We start from the raw sequence: 20966 nt of genomic DNA on the forward strand, positions 1-20966 counted from the left end.
TTCTGACAGAGGTAGGGGAATAGTAGTCCCGGACTCCAGGTTATTAGGAGAATAGTCTATTCCAAAACTTTTCTAACTGTTGGCAGCTATGTGCAGAGCCTAGCAGGTAACTGCTGGCAAATTTTCATTGTCCTCTGTACATCACTATGTACTTTAATGGTGCTCTATAAGCAATTACTAATGATATAGGATGACAGAGTAATATTTGCAGTGGACTTTATACCTTGGCGAAACACAATAAGTTGATAACAGCTGTTGTGTGCAAATGGTGATTGCATGAAACTTGAAATTTTGACTTAGAAAACACTGGGGAATATTTTTTTTAATCACTGCATTCTGTTATCTTCGATTCTAGCGATTTCCATCTTTTTTTTGTCTGACTCCTCCCATTGTATGAGTTGCATGCTTTTGTCCCAATTTTTCATCAATGAGTCACTTTCTCTATTAGGAAAAAAAGAGGCTGATTAATTACCTTAAATAGTAACTTATGAATAACAGGCACATTCTGTACTCCCATGAATTAAGCAAATCTTGCGTCAGGACACACTGATGTAGCTATTCTGTATTAATAAGGCTGTATTGGAACAGTTTTAACATTGTACTTTTCACAAAACAATGTTTTAACCCACTATTGCTCAGCAGGAGCAGTCCAATATGTCTCGATTGTCTTAACACAGAGATTACATTTAGCACTTACAAAGTTGTGTTAATATTTGTAAGAGTTTCTGTGCTAAAAAGCAAAATGTACGGGAAACATTTTTAATTAGTTGAAACATTTACTCTGCCCCTAAGATTAATAAGTTGCTAAATGTTGAAACTTCTTCCAGATTCGTTTGAACAAAGGAAAGAAAAAAAAATCACGAACAGCATTTCAAGGCTTGAGATTGTGTCTTTTTAGCTTTATCCTCCTCCTGTGTGGTCTTCAGAGCTGCTAAGGTGATACTGGTACTTGAAGTATCAAATAACCGGCAAGGAATTATGCCTACTTAAAGGCGTGTTGCAGGTTTACGGTCAGGGACACAAGAAGTCTCCACTTTGCACCTCCCAAGCAATAGCTGGGCATGTTCGCAATCCCTGAGCTTCTCTGTACGGGGCTACCCCAAAGGAGGGCAAGAGTGGGGGAATTGTGGCTCCATCCCATCTTTCCTGTCAATGACAGGAGCTGGCAGTTTAGACAAGAAGGGGGCCTATTGCTCCTCTATAAGAAGAACTCTCCCACACACATCTTAGAGTGGTAGGAAGTTTTGCACCCCTCCTGGAGCTTCTCCTTATTATGGTCTTTCTCTGACAGGCATAGTTGAGCCTTTTTTGATTTGCACCTTAAAAGCAATTTGTACTTTAGGCCTGCTAAGCTCCCCCCGTATAAAAACCCACTTTTAATTTGGATCATCTTGGCAGTTGGATAGCTGATATTCCAAAAACCTTAATAGACTTTTTTTTTTTTAACTTCAATGGGAGCTTGCTTGAATAAAGACTGATTAAAGACCTCAAGATTTGATCTGACAGAAATAAATTTTTCATTGCTAGGCAAATGTAGCTTTTTATCCTTAATGTTTATGAAAATATCTTTATACTATCGCTCAAGCTTGCAAGTATATGGCATTTGACGCTGCAAGCCTTCCTTGCAGGGTAAATCTACTAGGTATGCATGTGTCGTAAAGGTCCTGTATGTTTATAAAATACTGAGAATGTTTGAGAATGAACTAAAATCAGAGCTGAACAGAGTGTATACAGAACAGTTCAGATATTGCATTCAACAGTGAATTAAAAATACAGTGTGCATTTTGTATGCCTTGTTCACATTTGTTGACCTACACAAACAAGCTAAAGAAACCGCACGCCCCACACTACTATGGTTCACTCACACTACACCCTCTACAGGCTGAGGAGAGGCCAGCTATGATTTTAACATGAAAACAATTATCTTGTGTTTTCCTCGTGGCCACCTGGGAGATTCTACATTAATAACATCTTCAGAAGTTCAAGAGCCAGGGCACACCTGCTGGGAACCGGGGGTTGGGGCTTCAGCCCCACAGGAAGCACTTGACAAGGCTTGGGGCTTCAGCTGAAGTCCCGAGACCCCCCTCCCTGCTGGATAGAAGCCCCAAGACCTGCTTCCCCGCTGGGCAGAAGCCCTTACCTCACCACCCCGCTGCAAAGCAGAGGTCCTGAGCTTCCTCCCCAAGCTGGTAGGTGGAGAATGGAGGGGCATGGGGGGCTCCGTGAGCTGCACTTTAATGGTAAACGAGCCACATGTGGCTCGTGAGTCACAGTTTGGCCACCCCTGCAATAGACCATCATAGCAAAGTGATGAACACTCTAATTCTTCTGGGGAAATTATTTGTTAGCTACCTTAAAACAATTTATTGAAGCAACAGCACGTTGCGGTTTCTGCAGTTACGGAATTCCAAAATTTTGCCACCAAAAAAGAAATGATAGCTGTGCCATGCTTATTGAGACTGTCAACAATTTTGTTCTTAGGGTTTGTAAATACCAGATATGGAAAAAAAAATGTCTTTCAGAAAAAAATGGCTATTCTTTAGCAAACACCTTCTAGAGATTTGTAAATTAAAATTCAAAGTATTTGTCATGCCTTGCTGGAAGTGGGAGTCAATTTAGTTGCAGATACATATTCTAATGTATTTGTACTGATTTCACTTTAGGACTGCGCTAGCCGATCGATCGATTGATTGTAAAGAGCAATTATCAATTTTGAAGTACATGTAATACACATATTGCAATATGATCATATTACATATAGGAGAATACATTTCTGTTGGTTATGACATCAAGTGAATTATAGGCTTCTGAGTTGCCATGGTAATTCCTCTTGCAAAATGCTCATGCTGGAGGAAGTGACAATGGGTACTATTCTTCTCTTTGAGGCAATGTTAATCTAATGCCCTAGGATGGTGGTAAGGCAGCCACTGTGCTGCTGCCAGCCCCATCTTTCAGGTGATATAGAAAATTGACATCCCAACCATTTATAGCCATATGCAGATCTCACTCAAGAGCATGTTGCAAGAGGAGAAGTTTTAATTCCAATATGTGGTTAACTTCCAATTTAGAACATTCCATTCTATCGATCTTACATCTCCTGTAGTGTTGAATGGGAAAAAACGTTTTCTTCACTTTCTGTGGTAATCTTTTGTGCAACATGCTGAGCCCTATAAAAACTGTTACTACCTTGCACCCCACTGGATACATTTCATGGCTGAGTGATGTGATCTACACGTGGAGTTTGTTACATTTGTAAAGCACTTCAGCATATTTCTGGATAGAAGGAGTAACCTAAATGTGAGATCATTAAAGTTGTTATTTATTATTTGCCCATCCCCATACATGATGCTCTGATATTAAAGCATTAGGATTATTAAATTGTAATACTACTACTAATTTAAGTACTCACTTAATAATGTATATCATAATTAAGTACACTATGGTTGAGATTTTCAGAAGTGACGAGTGATTTGGGCTGCTTCAGTTTGGTGACTAACTTAAAACACTTTAAAAGGAACTTGTTTTTCAAAAAGTCTTGAGCACTCACCCTTGAAAATCAGGTCCCTGTAAGGTGTCTTTGGTTAGGACCATAAATCACTTCTGAAATTCTTATCCAGTGTCCTGCGGTGTCTGTGTACTGCTGCCCTCTACAGGGCTGCATGCCAGATCTGCTTAAGTAGGTGGGATTTGTCACCCTGTAGTGGCTGTAGTTTACAGAAAATTTAAGCCCTTATACTGACAAATGAATGAATGTTATTTGGGGTGATCACTAGTATAATAGCACTTTGCACTGCTACAAAACCTTCCAGACTTCAAAACACACTAAGGATATTACTACTTAATCCTCACATCAACAAGGCCGGGCAGCTTCATGTTTCAAGAACACAGAAAATATTTCTTGTATATAGCCTTTTCCTATAGTTCATTTATGACAGTAGCACCCAAAGGCCCCATTGAGCTAGGCACTGTACAAACTTATAGCCTGAAATCCTGGCCCCACTGAAGTCAATGGCAAAACTCTCAGTGATTTCAGTTGGGTCGAGATTTCACTCCGTAATGAGAGACAGTTCCTGCCCTGAAGAGTTTGCAATCTCAGTAGACCAGACAGGAGGTAAGGGAGATGAAATGACATGCCCAAGATCACACAGCAGGTCAGTGGCAAAGCTAGGAATAGAATACAGGTCCCTTAACTCCTAGTTTAGTGCCCTAGATGCTTCCAATTGTGCTGCACTTGAAGAATTGAATTCCAGACATAAATGCAGATCAAATAAATAGACTGAATTGATTTATTACCAGTTAAAATGATTTTTATGCATTCAGTACATTCTTTGTGGATTTTTTAAAGTTATTATAAATTCACATGAATTGCATTAGCTGTTAGTTAATGGGAACACATCTGTTGCTGTATTTTAACATTTTAAAATATTTGTGCAGTGTTTGATTCATTTTGGACAGTATCCATAATGTCAGCCAGGCTAATGACATGGGTCATTGAGTTATTGGTGTAATCCTAATTAGAGGCGAACAGATGCCAATCAAGGCCAGAGAAGTTGGAAGGAAAATAATACTGTATTTGCCAAATCAGATTATTACTAACTGATTGAAGTAGGGATCTGAGATACCTCTTCAGTGCAATGCAAGCCTCAAGATTTCCACAAGTCCCAATGCACAAAATTTCAAGCCTTCCTGGCTTATGGGAACAGGCTCAGAAAAAGGAGAAAAACATCCTTTGATGGAAGCATGCAGAAAGCTGCAAAAGACTTCTTTTGCTTTCAAGTGCTAAATTGTCAATCTTGCCTATATTTTGATTTTTCAGCAGAGGTCACTGATGATGTAGAGCAGTGGTCTCCAAACTTTTTTGATCACGCACCGCATCGGCTCTACCATTTTTGCCAAAGCAAAAAAAATAAAAAATAAAAAAAATAAAAAGCCGTTTGGACGAAGCAAAAAAAAAACCAAACACACCCCCTGCCGTGCACTCCCTGCTGCACACCCCCAAGGATCCTCTTGTGCACCCACTGGGTTGCACGCACCCCACTTTGGAGACCACTGATGTAGACATCAGAAAGCAACCAAACACATGGGGCTAAATTAATCTCTGCTAAGACTATATTGACTTCCATAGACTTACACCGGAGATGAAGTTGGTCCATGCTGCCATGTCATTATTAGGCTAGGCAATGAAAGAATATGAACTAAATTTAATAACTTAGTGCATTTGTTCAGCCTTCTTCCCTGATAGTCCCTGTGTGCTTTATAATTCAGATCCAGTTAAAACCAGCATCCAGCATGTATGTTTTTAATTTTGATTTAGAAACTAGAACCACTTAGGCTTTCACAGTGTAAAGAAGAAGCTGATTTCATAAGCATAATAAATACTAAAAGCTGTAGCCCCCCATGTTTCCAGATTATAATGAGAGCAAACCAAGAAATTTGTAGGCTCTGACTTCAGAGAACAACTGGGAACTTTGAATAGGAACATAAAAAGAAAGCAAGTTATAAAGTTATTCTAAACTAACTGTATTTGCAACCCTATAAGTATGGACATGGACTTTAACATTAATGCAAAATGTCACTGGCAAACAATGTAGAGATTTCTAAACTAGTGTGTTATGATCTAATAATCAAGATTCAGTAAGAACACTGGGAGTAGCTTACTTTATCAATTGCAGTGTCTTAACAGTACCCAAAAAGGGGCTGAAAATAACAATTTACAGTAGATGAATCCTAGAAATGACTAAAGTGGTTAACATTTCTATGTCTGTCTTGTTGAACTGAGGTCCCTGTCAAGACAATGTAACAACTTGGAGGTGGTACCGGTTTGAAATCCTTTTATCCTAAATAAATTCACCAAATAGAAAGTCAGGCACTTTTAGACTGGTCAATAAAGCAGTACTCTGACTGGATTCTTACTGGATTCAGCTTCACAAAAGTCTTTGCCATTTGACCCTGAACTTTATGCAAACCATTGGCCATAACTGTTAATCAAATGGAAATGCTAAATATATTTACATCAAAATGATACCTACATCATACTGATGACTAATATTACCCCAATGGCAAGGTGTGCATGCTAAGAAGCCAGTGTCCCAGAAGAGAACTGTGTGTGATGGTAGAGCATAAATCCCACCAAGTGATGGTATGTATGAATCCCAACCAGAGGTTGCCAGGAAAGAGGTTAACCCTCACCTTCTGGCTGGAGAACAAGTATTTTTAGACTAGCAGGGCTGGATCAGCTGTGGGATTGAGTCGTTCCCTTCTGGTTCACTATCAGAGAGATATGCTGTGAAGAATAGCAGATGAGGCTCGTTGTTAGGCAGGGAGGAAAGATCTCTAGGAAACTGGAAACAGCTAAAAGACGAACCAGAGAGTTTTCTCTTCCTCTCTGGAGCTTAGCTGAAGAGAGCCATACTTTAAATCTTCGCTTTTGAATTTCGGCACTGAGATGCCTTGTTGTGTTTGACCCCGACCTTCTTTCAATTCATTTTTATGTTTAACAATAAAGCAGGTAACAAAAGGGTTAAACCCCACCTGATTGTGCAATATCCTTTCCTATTTCTATCCTATTCAGATAGTCCTATACTAAATTGCAGCTGAGAAAAAAGAATATTATGATTAACAGTGTAGGAAGCTGCAAGAAGTCTAAACGAATTACTGAAGATAGATGATCAAAATCTTTGCAATTAGGCAATCAATATAAATGTTTTTGCTAGGCAGTCTCAATATAGTTATGTCTACAAAACGTTGTTATTTTGTCCCATGATAACCATATCAAACCAGGATATTGGAGAATGAATTTGGCCATTCTTACAGGGTCCTTTGTAAGAGCACAATCCAAGCTGTCAAATACAAAGAGCCTCACTTTTCTTACAATGATACATTCCATAAGCAAGTGTTAAAGCCTACTCTTGACACAGTGGATATATCTTGGTCCCATCTCTATTGATTTTCATTTTTGTAGTGTGCCCTGTCTGCACTCTCGTGGTAGTGGATGTTATTTTCTGAGGTGCTTTCATGTCAATCAGAGAATCTTTTGTCTTTCAACCATTTATCTATGCTAACGGTCCCTTGATAAGTCATTAACATCCTCAACTATTGTCATTCCAAGTGGTGTTTCCAATCTTCCAACTTTGGCAGGATCATCAGCTACATCACTTCTGTATATACCTTCAGATAAGCATGCAATGAATATAATGTGATAGATGTGATATATCTTAAAATTAGTTAGGCTTTTGACACATGACATTCTCATATATAAATTTTGGAAGTGTGATCTAGATGAAATTACTATGAAGTGGTGCAACAGTGGTTGAAAGACCATATTCAAAGAGTTATCAATGGTTTGCTGTCAAACTGGGGGGATGTGTCAAGTGGTGTCCTGCAAGAGTCTTTCCTGGGTCCAGTACTAGTCAATATTTTCATTAATTACATGGATAATGGAGTGGAGAGTATGCTTATAAAATTTGCAGATCACCCTCAGCTGGGACAGGTTGCAAGCACTTTGGAGGACAGGATTAGAATTCAAAATGACCTTGACAAATTGGAGAATTGGTCTGAAATCAACAAGACGAAATTCAATAGAGATAAGTGGAAAGTACTACACTTAGGAAAGAAAAAAAGAATCAAATGCAAATCTACAAAATGGGGAATAACTGGCTAGGCATTAGTACTGCAGAAAAAGATCTGGAGATTATAGTGAATCACAAATTGAATATGAATCAAAAATATGATGCAGTTGCTAAAAAAGTTGGGTGTATTAACAGAAATATCATATGTAAGACATGGGAGGTAATAGTCTCATGCTAATCGGCTTTGGGGAAGCCTCAGCTGGCGTAGTGGGTCCAGTTCTAGGCACCACACTTTAGGAAAGATGTGGACAAACCAGAGACAGTCCAGAGGAGAGCTTCAAAATGATAAAAGGTTTAGAAAACCTGACCTATGAGGAATGATTGAAAAAACTGGGTATGTTTAGTCTTGAAGTAGAAGGCTAATAAGTCTCCAGATATGTTAAGGGCTATTGTAAATAGGATGGATTATAACTGTTGTCCGTGTCCACTGAAGATAGGACAAGAAGTAATTGGCTTAATCTGAATCAAGGGAGATTTAGGTTACATGTTAGGAAACACTTTCTAACTATAAGGATAGTTAAGCACTGGAATAGGCTTCAAAGGAAGGTTGTGGAATCCTCGTCTTTGGAGATTTTTAAGAACAGGTTAGATAAACATCCATCAGGGACAGTCGAGTTTAGTTGCTCCTGCCTCAGTGTAAGGAGCTGGGCTCAACGACCTCTTGAGGTCCCTCCTAGCCCAACGTTTTTTTGATTTCTATAATCATGTTTTTCCAGCAGTTTAGTTAAAAACTATGGACCATATTCATTAGAAGTTGGATTCACTTACATTAGGGCTAAGTTTGACCCTCTATGTTCAAAAACCCCAAACTGGATAGCTAGACAAATTACCTGCAAGTGGAAAGAGATGCTTTTTCTAAAGAATTAATGTGGTCGTTTTTTTTTACATAAATTTCAGAATGAAAAAGAGAGCTTCATAATTTACAAGAGAATTGGATCAAAAATAGGCAGGCATTCTTTTACCCACCAGATTGGAACTAGGTCATGAGAAGATGTAACTGAGCTAAGTGTAGGGCTTTAGCTCCATGAAATCTGATAAGGATAACTGAAGAGGACATATTTTATGTCTGCAATGAAAAATGCAAAGAGCCCCACTGGATGCAACAAGAGATCAGAAAACTAAAACATCTCTTTATTCAAAAATACCTTCAAAACATTAAACACTGCTACAGATGGCATAAAAATAATCTTTATATTTTCACTGATGTTCCTCCAAGTTGTCCATTGTGCTGCCATCACCTATTATCATCCAGAAGCAATGGAATCTTAGGACATATCTAGGAAGCTTAACAGAACAATGTGGGCATTCTACCTGGAAGTCAGTACAAGCCAAGTGCTTAACTGGTCTTTCCTGATTAAGAAGTTTACTGATGTTGCATGGGATGTTTCTCTCCTGTAAAAATAATCTGAGTAATAAATTGCCTTTGAAGCAGCCAGAATCTTTGGATATACGAATGCCTTATTATCTTGAAGTTCCAAGATGCCAAGAAGACCTATAAACCAGTTGCTCTCAACTTCTATTTTAAACTCCATGCCTTACAGTAGGAATGTAACAAAGCTGATAACTTGGAATGCTCCTAATCAAGGGAGCTATTTTCTCCTGATTAATACATGAATTTCTATTATAAACATTTGCAGTTGTATCTATTTCCTCAAACACCAGTCAGATCAGAAATAGGGACAAAATAGTTTAGAGTTTGTCTGCACAGAGATTTGTTCCAGAATAGCTATGCCTGATTAAGGGTATGTCTACACTACGAGAGTAGTTCAATTTTACTTAAAGCGAATTTGTGGAACCAATATTACAAAGTCGAACGTGTGTATCAACACTAAGGACAGTAATTTGACTTCGTGAGTCCACACTAACGGGGCAAGCGTCGACATTGGAAGCGGTGCACTGTGGGCAGCTATCCTGCAGTTCCCGCAGTCCCCGCTGCCCATTGGAATTCTGGGTCGAGCTCCCAATGCCTGCTGGGGCAAAAAATGTGTCGAGGGTGGTTTTGGGTAACTGTCATCATTCAACCGTCACTCCCGCCCTCCCTCCGTGAAAGTGCCGGCGGGCAATCAGTTCGCGCACTTTTCTGGTGATTGACAGTGCGGATGCCACAGCACTGCGAGCATGGAGCCTGCTGCGATCATCGCTGCAGTTATGGCCGTTGTCAACACCTCGCACCTTATCATCCACCTTTTTCAGAGGCAGATGCTGAGAAATCGGGCGAGGAGGCTACGGCAGCGCGGTGAGGACATTAAGTCTGAGAGGAGCACAGACCTCTCACAAAGCACGGGACCCCGCACCTTGGACATCATGGTGGCAGTGGGTCATGTTGATGCTGTGGAACGGCGATTCTGGGCCTGGGAAACAAGCACAGACTGGTGGGACCACATAGTGCTGCAGGTCTGGGATGAATCACAGTGGCTGAGAAACTTTCGGATGCATAAGGGAACTTTCCTGGAACTTTGTGAGTTGCTGTCCCCTGCCCTGAAGCGCAAGGACACCCGGATGCGAGCAGCCCTGACTGTCCAGAAGCGAGTGGCCATAGCCCTCTGGAAGCTTGCAACGCCAGACAGCTACCGGTCAGTTGCGAATCACTTTGGAGTGGGCAAATCTACCGTGGGGGTTGCTGTGATTCAAGTAGCCAACGCAATCGTTGAGCTACTGCTCTCAAAGGTAGTGACCCTGGGAAAGGTGCAGGTGATCATAGATGGCTTTGCTGCAATGGGATTCCCAAACTGCGGTGGGGCTATAGATGGAACTCACATCCCTATCCTGGGACCGGCACACCAGGCCAGCCAGTACATTAACCGAAAGGGCTACTTTTCAATGGTGCTGCAAGCACTGGTGGACCATAGGGGCCGTTTTACCAACATCAATGTCGGATGGCCGGGCAAGGTTCATGATGCTCGCGTTTTCAGGAACTCTGGTCTGTTTAGATGGCTGCAGGAAGGTATTTACTTCCTGGACCACAAAATAACTGTTGGGGATGTGGAGATGCCTATAGTCATCCTCGGGGACCCAGCCTGCCTGCTAATGCCCTGGCTCATGAAGCCCTATACAGGTGCCCTGGACAGTGAAAAAGAACTCTTCAACTACTGGCTGAGCAAGTGCAGAATGGTGGTGGAGTGTGCTTTTGGCCGTCTCAAGGGGAGATGGAGAAGCTTACTGACTCACTCTGATCTCAGCAAAACCAATATCCCCATTGTTATTGCAGCTTGCTGTGTGCTCCACAATCTCTGTGAGAGCAAGGGGGAGATGTTTATGGCGGGGTGGGAGGTTGAGGCAAATCGCCTGGCAGCTGGGCGATTAGAAGAGCCCAGCAGGACGCGCTGTGCATCCGGGAAGCTTTGAAAGCTAGGTTCCAGAGTGAGCAGGGTAACCTGTGACTATTAAGTTTGTTTAAACAGAAGCTGAACCTGCCCCCGTTTCTTTACCCAGTTAATGTTGACTATGCTCTCCAGTTACCAACCCCCTTCCCCGCCTTCCAACACACCTTTAAAAATAAAATAAATGAAACTTTGTTACACCGTTTTCTTTATTAAGGATTTCGTGGTAAAGTGTTGAAACTGGGATGCAGACTGTGGTGGGGAGCGGGTGTAGTGATGGAAAGGACGCTTCTAAACTCGAGGAATGACAGGCTCCTGCTCCTAGAGCGGTCCGCAGTGGTGGACTGGTTGTTTCAACGGAGCCTGCCACCCCTCCTTTTCGGGACTCTGTGTGGAGGGGCTATGTGACTTTGTGGGGGGGGAGGGCGGTTACAGATCCCCTGCTGCGTGGCTCTGTCATCCAGGCTAAGGATCGCTGCAGAAGATCTGTAACCGCCCTCCCCCGCCACAAACTCACATAGTCCCCCCGCACAGAACATGAAAACCACCTCCCAGACTGACCAGGGTGCCTAGTGACTACAATGTGTGTGTGACCTTCTGCTGAACCTGCCCCCGTGTCTGTACCCTGGTAAAGGTGACTGTCCTCTCCAATTACCAACCCCCTTCCCCCCCTTCAAACACACTCTCCTCTAAAAGAACATGACAGAAACAGTAATTAACAGAAACGTATTTTTTATTAACAACTACACAGTTAGGGGATGAAACTGGGACGGGGGCTTGGGTGAGGTGCTTTTGGAGTGAAGGGAAGGACTTATCAAATCTTTGGGAATGAGAGCCTTCTGTTACTTGAGCAGTCTGCAGCGGTGGAGTGACTGTTTTCACGGCCCCTGCCACCCCTCCTTCTTGGGACTTTGGGTGAGGGGGGAATGGGACTTTGTGGCGGGGGAGGGCGGTTAGAGAGAGAATGCAGCGGGGCTCTGTCCTCCTGCCTCTGGTCCTGCAGAACATCTACAAGGCGCCAGAGCGTGTCCATTTGCTCCCTCATTAGTCCAAGCAGCATTTGAGTCGCCTGCTGGTCTTCCTGCCGCCACCTGTCCTCCCGTTTGCTGTTTGATCGCTAGTATTGCGACATGTTCTCCCTCCACTGGGTCTGCTGTGCCGCCTTGGCTCGGGAGCAGCCCATAAGTTCTGAGAACATCTCGTCCCGTGTCCTTCTCTTTCGTCGCCTGATCTGCGCCAGCCTCTGGGAGGAGGATGCCGGGGTAGCTCGGGAGACACTCGCAGCTGTGGGATGGGAAAAAGGGAGTGAATTCCTCAGAAAGATAGTTTTGCGAACAATGAATATATTCTTTCTCTGTGAACAAGACCATGCACAGCACCTATCACATGCGCACTCAGTACCAGGTTGAATTTTCGGCCTTCCCATTGAGTGCCTGGGGTCTTGCTGTACAGATCACACAAGCGGGGCTGGACAACAGAATTCGGCTAGCAGGCGGACATGGTAAGCCGTAGACTTTTGGCTGCTTAAAGCTTAATTTACAGCAGTGCCCTCCTTTCACGTTCCACGCAATGCTCCTAGCGTTGGCCAGTTCCTGCTGCCGGCAGTCCGGCCAGCATGAACTCTGTCCCTGTCCCACCCCCCTCGCGGCTGTCCCCGGGAAAGATCCCTGCATGCTGCCCCTGTCACGCCTCCACCGCGTGGCTGTAAATGGCCAGTTACAGTTATGTAAAGGAACAGGCAATCAGTCCCAATACTAACATTCCCCTAATTCAAAGCAAGTCACAATGAGTGATATCACTCTGATGAGGATTTCGGAGACAGAGAAAGAACGCATGCTGCGTGAATGCCAGCAAGCACCAGGGCCGTATGCTGCCATGCTTTGCGAGGCAATGATCCCGGAGTACTTGCTGCTAGCCTGGCGCGGAAAAGTTTCCTACCATGGAGGACGCAATAAGGCCACTCTCCCCAGGAACCTGATGCAAAGGCTTTCACAATACCTCTAGGAGACCTTTGTGGAGATGTCCCAGGAGGATTTCTGCTCTATCCCCAGACATATTGACAGAATTTTCCAGTAGTTGCACTGGAAAGGACTAAAAACTAAAGCGCCTAGGTCAAACTAATCATGAAAAACCGGACATGTTGACAAACTTTTCCAGTAGCTGCACTGGCAAGGACTAGAAACTAAAGCGCCTAGGGCAAACTAATCATGAAAAACCCATTGTTAAGATACCATTCCTATTCTGTTCAAAATAAATGTTTAAAACACTTACCTACTGATGTTTCCCCTGATTCATGGTCTGGGTTACCGCCTTGGGAGGGTTGGTAGGGGATCTCCGTGAGGGTGATGAAGAAATCCTGGCTGTCGGGGAAATCAGCGTTGAAAGCGCTGTCGACTGCCTCGTTCTCCTCATCTCCTTCCTCATCTTCCCCATCCGCAAACATCTCCGAGGAAGTGGCCGTCGACAATACCCCATCGTCAGAGTCCACGGACAGTGGTGGGGTAGTGGTGGCAGCCGTACCTAGAATGGAATGCAGTGCCTCGTAGAAATGGCATGTCTGGGGCTGGGATCTGGAGTGTCTGTTTGACTCTTTGGTCTTCTGGTACCCTTGTCTCAGCTCCTTAATTTTCACACGGCACTGCGTTGCATCCCAGCTGTATCCTCTCTCCATCATGGCTTTGGAGATCTTCTCATAGATCTTCGCATTCCATTTTTTCGATCGCAGCTCTGAAAGTACGGACTCATCGCCCCACACAGCGATCAGATCCAAGACTTCCTGATCGGTCCATGCTGGGGCCCTCTTTCTATTCTGCGATTGCATGGTCACCTCTGCTGGAGAGCTCTGCATCGTTGCCAGTGCTGCTGAGCTCGCCACGATGTCCAAACAGGAAATGAGATTCAAACTGGCCAGACAGGAAAAGGAATTCAAATTTTTCCGGGGCTTTTCCTGTGTGGCTGGTCAGAACATCCGAGCTTGGACTGCTGTCCAGAGCGTCAACGGAGTGGTGCACTGTGGGATAGCTCCCGGAGCTATTAGCGTCGAATTACATCCACACCTACCCTAATTCGACATGGCTATGTCGAATTTAGCACTACTCCCCTCGTCGGGGAGGAGTACAGAAATCGATTTAAAGAGACCTCTATGTCGAAATAAATAGCTTTGTTGTGTGGATGGGTGCAGGGTTAATTCGAGTTAACGCTGCTAAATTCGACATAACCTCCTAGTGTAGACCAGGCTGATTAGCTCCATGTGTGAATGTTCCTATTCTGGAATAAAAGTGCTTCATGGATTAAGCTAATTCAGAATAATGCATCCTTATTCAGAAAAAACAGCATCCACACATGGAGTTAATCAGGAAGAGTTAATCTGCTTTAAATTTACACCCTACCTTATTCCAGATTAATTTTCATATGTAGACAAGCCCTATTTAGTAACTGATGCAAACCCCACTGGAATTAATGGAAATCAAACTTCCAGTTAGACTGAACATCCATCTGTGAGACTGATCAGTAGAAGGAAAAATCTGAGGTGTAAAAGATATTAGAGGTGAAAAAGAAAGGGAAAAAAAAGTAATGATACTAAGTAATTTCAGATAAACACAAAGCAAGTGAATTAATTACGTTATGTCAATGATCTCTTACTCTTACCAATGTACATGTACTAATATATACAAAGTTCAATAGTCACAAGAATTGATCATATACATCATTCATATGGATTTTAAAATTGCCCTTCAATAATATTTTGGTGTTACATACTACCAATGCAGGCAAAAGTTCTGAAAAATCAATCAAAAAACTGAATATGGGTTGGAGGGCTAAAAGATAGTACCTAAAATAAAAGAGACAAAACAAGCTTTGAATGAATAAAAGACTGTCAGGGGTTTCTGCACACACCTAAGTGTAAAGTTAAAAGTAACTGCTATATTGCCATCTTTCCCAGGACTTTGTGTGTGCTGTGAAGTTTTTAATTCCTTAGATTTGCTGCTGTAAAAACATGATCTTGTGTAATCTGCTAGTAATACCTTACAGAGACTATAACTCCCCAGAAGTACACATTAATTTAGATCATATGCAGCCCATGGAGAGAGAAGGGAAGCAGTGGGAAGCTTTTGATCTCTGCAGTGGTGAATGGTTAAATATGTGACTTGTAATTCTGCAGGTTTTGAATGGAGATAATTTTTTCTGGACATTTTTGGTCAATAAATTAAGCTAGTTAATGCCTCATCTTGAGAAGGGTTCAAGTAATTTAGGATTTATAAGCCTCCTTGAAGGAGGAAAGACTTGAAGGAAGAGAGGGTGAAGACATGTCCAAGTGGATCGGAGAGGGAGTTCAAGGTGTATGGGTAGGGTCCTATCAAATTCATGGCCATGAAAAACACGGCAAGGACTGTGAAAGCTGGTATCCCCCATGATATCTGGTCTTTTGTCTACTTTTACTCAATACTATACAGATGTCATGGGGGAGACCAGAGTAAATAGGCTAGTGTTTGGTGGGTACCTATGGGAACCCAGTTGGGTATCTTCAGTTTTTCCTATATCTATTTTTAAACAATTTTGTTAAAATCTAGAAATATTAAAAGTAACAATTAGAGACTGGCTTCTTTTTTTTTTCACCTTCCATAATAATAGTGTTTTGGCTCTTGGTTGTTTGGTGCTTTAGGCCCACATTTTAAAGTTGCAATGCCTAACTGATTTAGGGGCCTACATTTCATTTTCAAAAGGCCTAAGTCTCATTGAAAGTCACCAAAGCGCCTGGGTCATTTTTGAAAATGTGATTTAGGCTTCTAAATCAGCTGTCGCAGGATTGAACAGAGCAACTCCTAAATACCTGTAAAAATCCAGGCCTTGGTCAAATTGGTGGCATGTGATTGGCTGATATTCATAAATGATCGTAACTTTGTTTACAGAATCTATTTCTGGGTTTTAAACTTTTTTTCCCCAGTGCCTCATTGGGAAGAATATAACAGAAATCTTGTTGCACAGTCAGGGCAATATGTGATGTGCTTTTCTCTGCCAATTCTGCAACACCTGTGTTTTCAACTGTAGTGAAAGAGTTAAATTACACAGTTTGTGAGTGCTTCTAGGGCCATGGGACTTTGAAACTGAATTCTGTGTTATTGGTGCATACTAGGTTAAATCCATACAGGTTAAAATGGTTCCAGTGCTGCAGAAATACCACAGAATTCACAGTGCACTGCCACCATATGCTCTCATCCTTGCCATAGACATATAGATTAGATCCGCCACTGAATTCTGGGGGGGCTGTGTGCAGGTAAGGAGAATAAAAGCTTATCAAATTTATGGGCACCTTTAGACCTTGCCTGAAGCTATAGGCACACTGGAATCTTGAACGTGTAGGCTGTGCTTGATTAATGTCAATATTTTAAAATGAGACATTTGTTAAAAATCTATAATTTTTAGTGTTAGAGAGAAGGGAGAGCCTCTGCTAACAGAACATGAGATGTTAATGACTTCTCTGAAACAGGCTTAACTCAGGATGCTTGCGAGCTTCTGAGCATGTGTTTCTGGTTAATGTTTTAATATGTTGGCATTTCAGAATTCAAAGGGTCACTTCCCCCATTGGTCCTACTCATCCATCCTGAATTGCCACCTTTCATTCTCCTGCTGTGACCTCAGTAGCAAAAATGATATTTCAATAGGAGGGAAGCATATGTCTGAATTTAAATATGCAAAGTAGGCAAAAATCAATTTTAAAAAGTAACAAAAAGCTAAAAAAAAGGTTTAAAAAACAATGGAAGGGAAATAGTCACAAATATATGAAGTCCTGGTAGTGATTTTTTCAAGTAAAATGGGTATGAATAGCTATTATTTCATACCAATGTATGTTTATATGAAATAATATTTTGTATATACACAATATGTATATTGTGCAGACTTTTTCTTTTAGATGTAACTTATATCTGCATAAATTAATACATTTGTGTGTGAATGTATACACACGTGAAATTAAGTGATGTATACCTAAATTTGTTTGCATGAAATAATATTCTTATATATATGCAAAAGATATATATATGTATTACAAGCATGTGCAGAATTTTTTTCCTTTGAATGAATACTTTGTAAAAATCCAATACAGCTTTTTAAACTTAAAAAAGTTTAAAAATCAAGTCGTTTATTGTGTAGCCTTTGCACTATTAAAGTTATTCACTGTCCAGAGACATGGTTAATTAAGAAGGCTGAACAGCCTCCTAAAATTGAACTTATGTAAGCAGATGGCTGTCTTTTAGAGTAAGATCTCGTGCCATTCAGCTGTTGACCACTAGGGGTATCTTTGTACTATTTTTCATCCAACAGCAATTTGGAGTTGAAACCTATAATAGGGGAAAACCAAGGTTTTCGGCATTTTTTTTAGCGAGCAGTGCATCCAGGATCCAAAAAAGATTTTAAAAAAAAAAAAAAGAAAAGAAAAGAAACACACACACAACCTCCTTCAGTCACCCAACAGTGCTCTGAAATCACACAACTGGACATCAAGCAAAGGGGATTCATCTGGAGGGCAATTTCAGATCGAGATAAATCTATTGGATTAGTAGGATTATCTGATTGCAGCTGAAAAGAAGTAACGTTTGATCATTTCTATTTCTTGCCTGATGGTCGGATTTAAATGGAGGTGGCTTGCTACATAGGATGATGAATTCCGGATGGGAATTTTTTCGCCCCAATCTTGGGCGAGGGGAAAAAAAATATATAAATCGATACAATGTGGAAGTGTCCGGGGGATGATTTAAAAACCTGGGGGTTACAGCGGCTTTAAAAAGGGATAACGACTCGAATCCAGTGAATTACAGGTTTAGCTGTGATTGCAAAAAGCCACTGTGAACTGGTAAATACTTTGCTGCTTTTCAACGTTGTGGTGTTTGCAGTGCGGTGTGATAGAAACTGACCCCTTGGATTTTGGGGGGGGGCGGGCGAATCAATGTGGTGCCCTTGTCTGTCTGTGTGAGTGTTTGATGAGGGGTTAAATCTCTGTTTCTGTTATTGGGGTGGGCGAGGGCGGATCTGTTACTGCTACAATAAGAAGGGGATGCAATCAGGGGCTTCTTTGCTTGGGGTGCAGGGATAGTGAGTTCATAGGCATTTTGCACAGCTGCCAAACGGTCAGTGTTTGCCTCTCCCCCGACTTACAAAACATTCGTGCGTGTGTGCAAAGAGAATGGCATTTTAGCTTCTGCAACTTCGCCTGGAAGACAGGGCTTGGGGTTGATTCCTATCTGGTAGATTTCTTGCCTGTGTAACTTACAAGAGCAAGTCTCGATGCCTGGAAGGGAGCCGGATGCAGGGATCGCCCCAGTGGTTGCCCTGCTGCTGCTTGGGGAAATCTTTGCAGGGGGATTTGGCCGCGTACAGAGAGAGAGAGACGCACAGAAGGCAGCGCCGTATCACCTAGAAATAGGGTACTCGCTATATTTGGATCCTGTCCTTTGCAATCGCACGCATTGCTCTCCCTAATGCAGCCAGCGCTAACTTTATTGCCCCCTCCCTCTTTAAATAAGTAGATGTTCCAGCTTGATTTTTGCCCATGCACTGAACTGTTGTGTGCATCGTGCAGCCCCGAGTTGCATTTCTGATGCATCAGGACAATACAGTGCCTCCTGCTAGGCTGCCGTGCCTGATGGAAGGATGATTTTTTTTTCCCCTTCAGACATCTTCTTGCATCTGAATCCTGGGTGTTCAGGACTCCTTCTTCCTCTTTCTCTTCCCCTGGACAATGCACTAGAGCCTTATCTTGATTTGCTGAAGAAAAATCAATTTTCAGCAGGTTTAATGAAAATTAATCAGTCAGATTACTTAATATCCATGGTCTTCTCAGTAAAGCTAGAAGTTACCTTGGAATCAGGAGACAGGGTGTTTATCTCAAATCATTTTGAGGGTGCATATGGTTCCAAAGCAATTAAATTAGAATCATTGTTTTATTTAAACAAAACACAGGTTGAGTAAACTGTGGCATTCTTCCAGCAGGTACCATGATCAGAAGAAACCATTTCCCCCTTCTCAATCTAGTGACCTTTTTTAGGGGTTATATTTTTAGTTTGATTTTTTTTTAAATTGGTTTGTTTTTTAGTTTTAAGAACTGTGGCATTAACATGCATTCACATAAAATAGACACACCTTGCAATAAATAGCAAATACCATGTTTTTAGCACACTTAAATGTCTCATGAATTTGAAATTAAACTGCTCCCTGTCGTGTGAACTCAAGCAAGTTATTTCAGCAAACATTTTTCAGGCAGTGCCTTGCACTGAAGATATTTGCATTTATACAGATGAATTTGAGGTACCTGCCTGTACCAGTAAGTATGGACAGGTGATTCACATTAGAGAGCATTTAGTTGTGAACATACTGAAAATAAATTTCCAGGGAACTCTAAACTGCTGGTTGCTTGTTATTTTTTTGTTTTGTTTTACAGTAGGAGCATTTCAGTGTATTTAGACATTGATTATTGGTTAACAAGGAACACTGAGCGCTTCAGACTTCCTTTTCCTCTTTTCTTGGTGCTTAATTCAAATAAAGGTTACTCATGAAATAGCACAAGCCTTCTAAATGGTGCAAGATGGCCTTTTACCTTATTCACATGCATGAAGCACATGTACACCTAAAAACATGGGCCATAATATTAACATCTGTGTAGCTAAAGCTAAGCTCCTAGATTCATATTTAAAGTGGGCTGCTTTTGTGAAATTTGTGTGGGTTCAGCACCTCTGAAAAATCAATCCATTTCTTTTTATTTTTATATGTGGATTTAGGAGCCTAGAGTTAGTCACCTTTGAAAATTTTGGCCTTGTAACTTTTTTTTTTCCTCCAGAGTATTCCCCTGATATAAAGTTTACTCTTTTCTCACCTTAGCTACCTTCGATGAATGTCACCAGCTTTCTTAGAGGAAAGCAATAGACTGAAGTAATGTTCTAAATTAATGGCTTTTTTTGCAGTAAAGGATGAGGAAAATGTAGATACATTTGAAGGGAAAAAGGCATTCTCTTATTCTATGATATGTCATGCAGAATGTGACTGGAAGGAAGGATCATGCTGAACATAATCATGCTAAGTGTGCTGAGAAGCAGCGTTTGGTGGAACACGTCCCTTTTGGGTGACATAAGGAAGCTAGTGAAGGCAATACAGGCTGCTTATCACAATACTGTTACGTGGAAATGAACAAGAAGCTTGGGCTGAAACTGATTTGGGACATTTTTACCCATCCTTGCAAAAAAGAGAATATTCTGGCTGTTAACACTCTTAACCAAGTGGGCATGCTCAGGATTATATGGCTGGAGGTGGAGCAGTCTGTTGAGGAGGGTGACTTAAAGAGCAGGATAGAGTAGGAACTTGATAAATTCATTTGAAAGAGGATGGAAGACTTGGGGATGGTGCTAATTTTATTTTTATCAATTTGCATATTTCATAACCACTGACTCATACATAAGCACACACTAGACTATTGTTAGAGTGAAGTGGGGGGAAGAGAGAAGCAGCAGCAGCTGAGAGATGAATTTAGTTTGTAGACATCCCTTTCTTTATTAATAGAGAGATTCTCTACTAATAGATATGTAGATCTGTATTGTAGATCTCCGGCCTGCTTTGAATCACTTGTTTGTTGCTGTATTTGTGGTTTTTTTAATCACACGGAAGGAAACTATTTAAAAATTAAATACTGAAAAAGGATGATGAACATAATACAGTCATTCTCTGAAAGTGGGTAATGAAAAGGCCACACATTGCCAGATGCTCATTAGAAAGTGTTGCAGAAGATATTTTTTAAATGTACGTGCAGGAATAATTGCAATACAATCTGTTCTGGTATATAGTACTATGTCCATTACTTACTAGTATCCTAAAAATCCCTATAATTGTAGGGGTAGCAGATAGTCAAAAGACAAAAATGTTTAAGCTTCAGATGTTGATTGAAGATTAAATGTTTTTGTATTTTTACATCAATATATTACATTTATGTATATTGTGAAGAAATGCTAAACATATAAAGGGAACATGCATTTTA

General features: G+C 41.4%; 1 protein-coding gene across 10 annotated transcripts in view; it reads left to right on the plus strand.

Moving 5' to 3' along the window:
• NLGN1 (neuroligin 1) overlaps window positions 1-20966 on the plus strand; it is a 595801-nt gene that overhangs the window by 108859 nt on the left and 465976 nt on the right. For 6 of the 10 annotated variants that reach the window (XM_054040476.1, XM_054040481.1, XM_054040482.1 and 3 more), the window contains exon 1: window positions 17339-17798. The exons of 2 other annotated variants lie outside the window; for them this stretch is intronic. The gene's annotated coding sequence lies outside the window, so the exon portion shown is untranslated. Of the gene's footprint in view, window positions 1-17338; window positions 17799-18351; window positions 18370-20966 lie in introns of those variants that run through there. 2 more of the 10 variants (XM_054040477.1, XM_054040479.1) reach the window with 2 other exon arrangements.

This window comes from Malaclemys terrapin, chromosome 9 (assembly GCF_027887155.1).
Source record: "Malaclemys terrapin pileata isolate rMalTer1 chromosome 9, rMalTer1.hap1, whole genome shotgun sequence".
NCBI lineage: Eukaryota > Metazoa > Chordata > Testudines > Emydidae > Malaclemys > Malaclemys terrapin.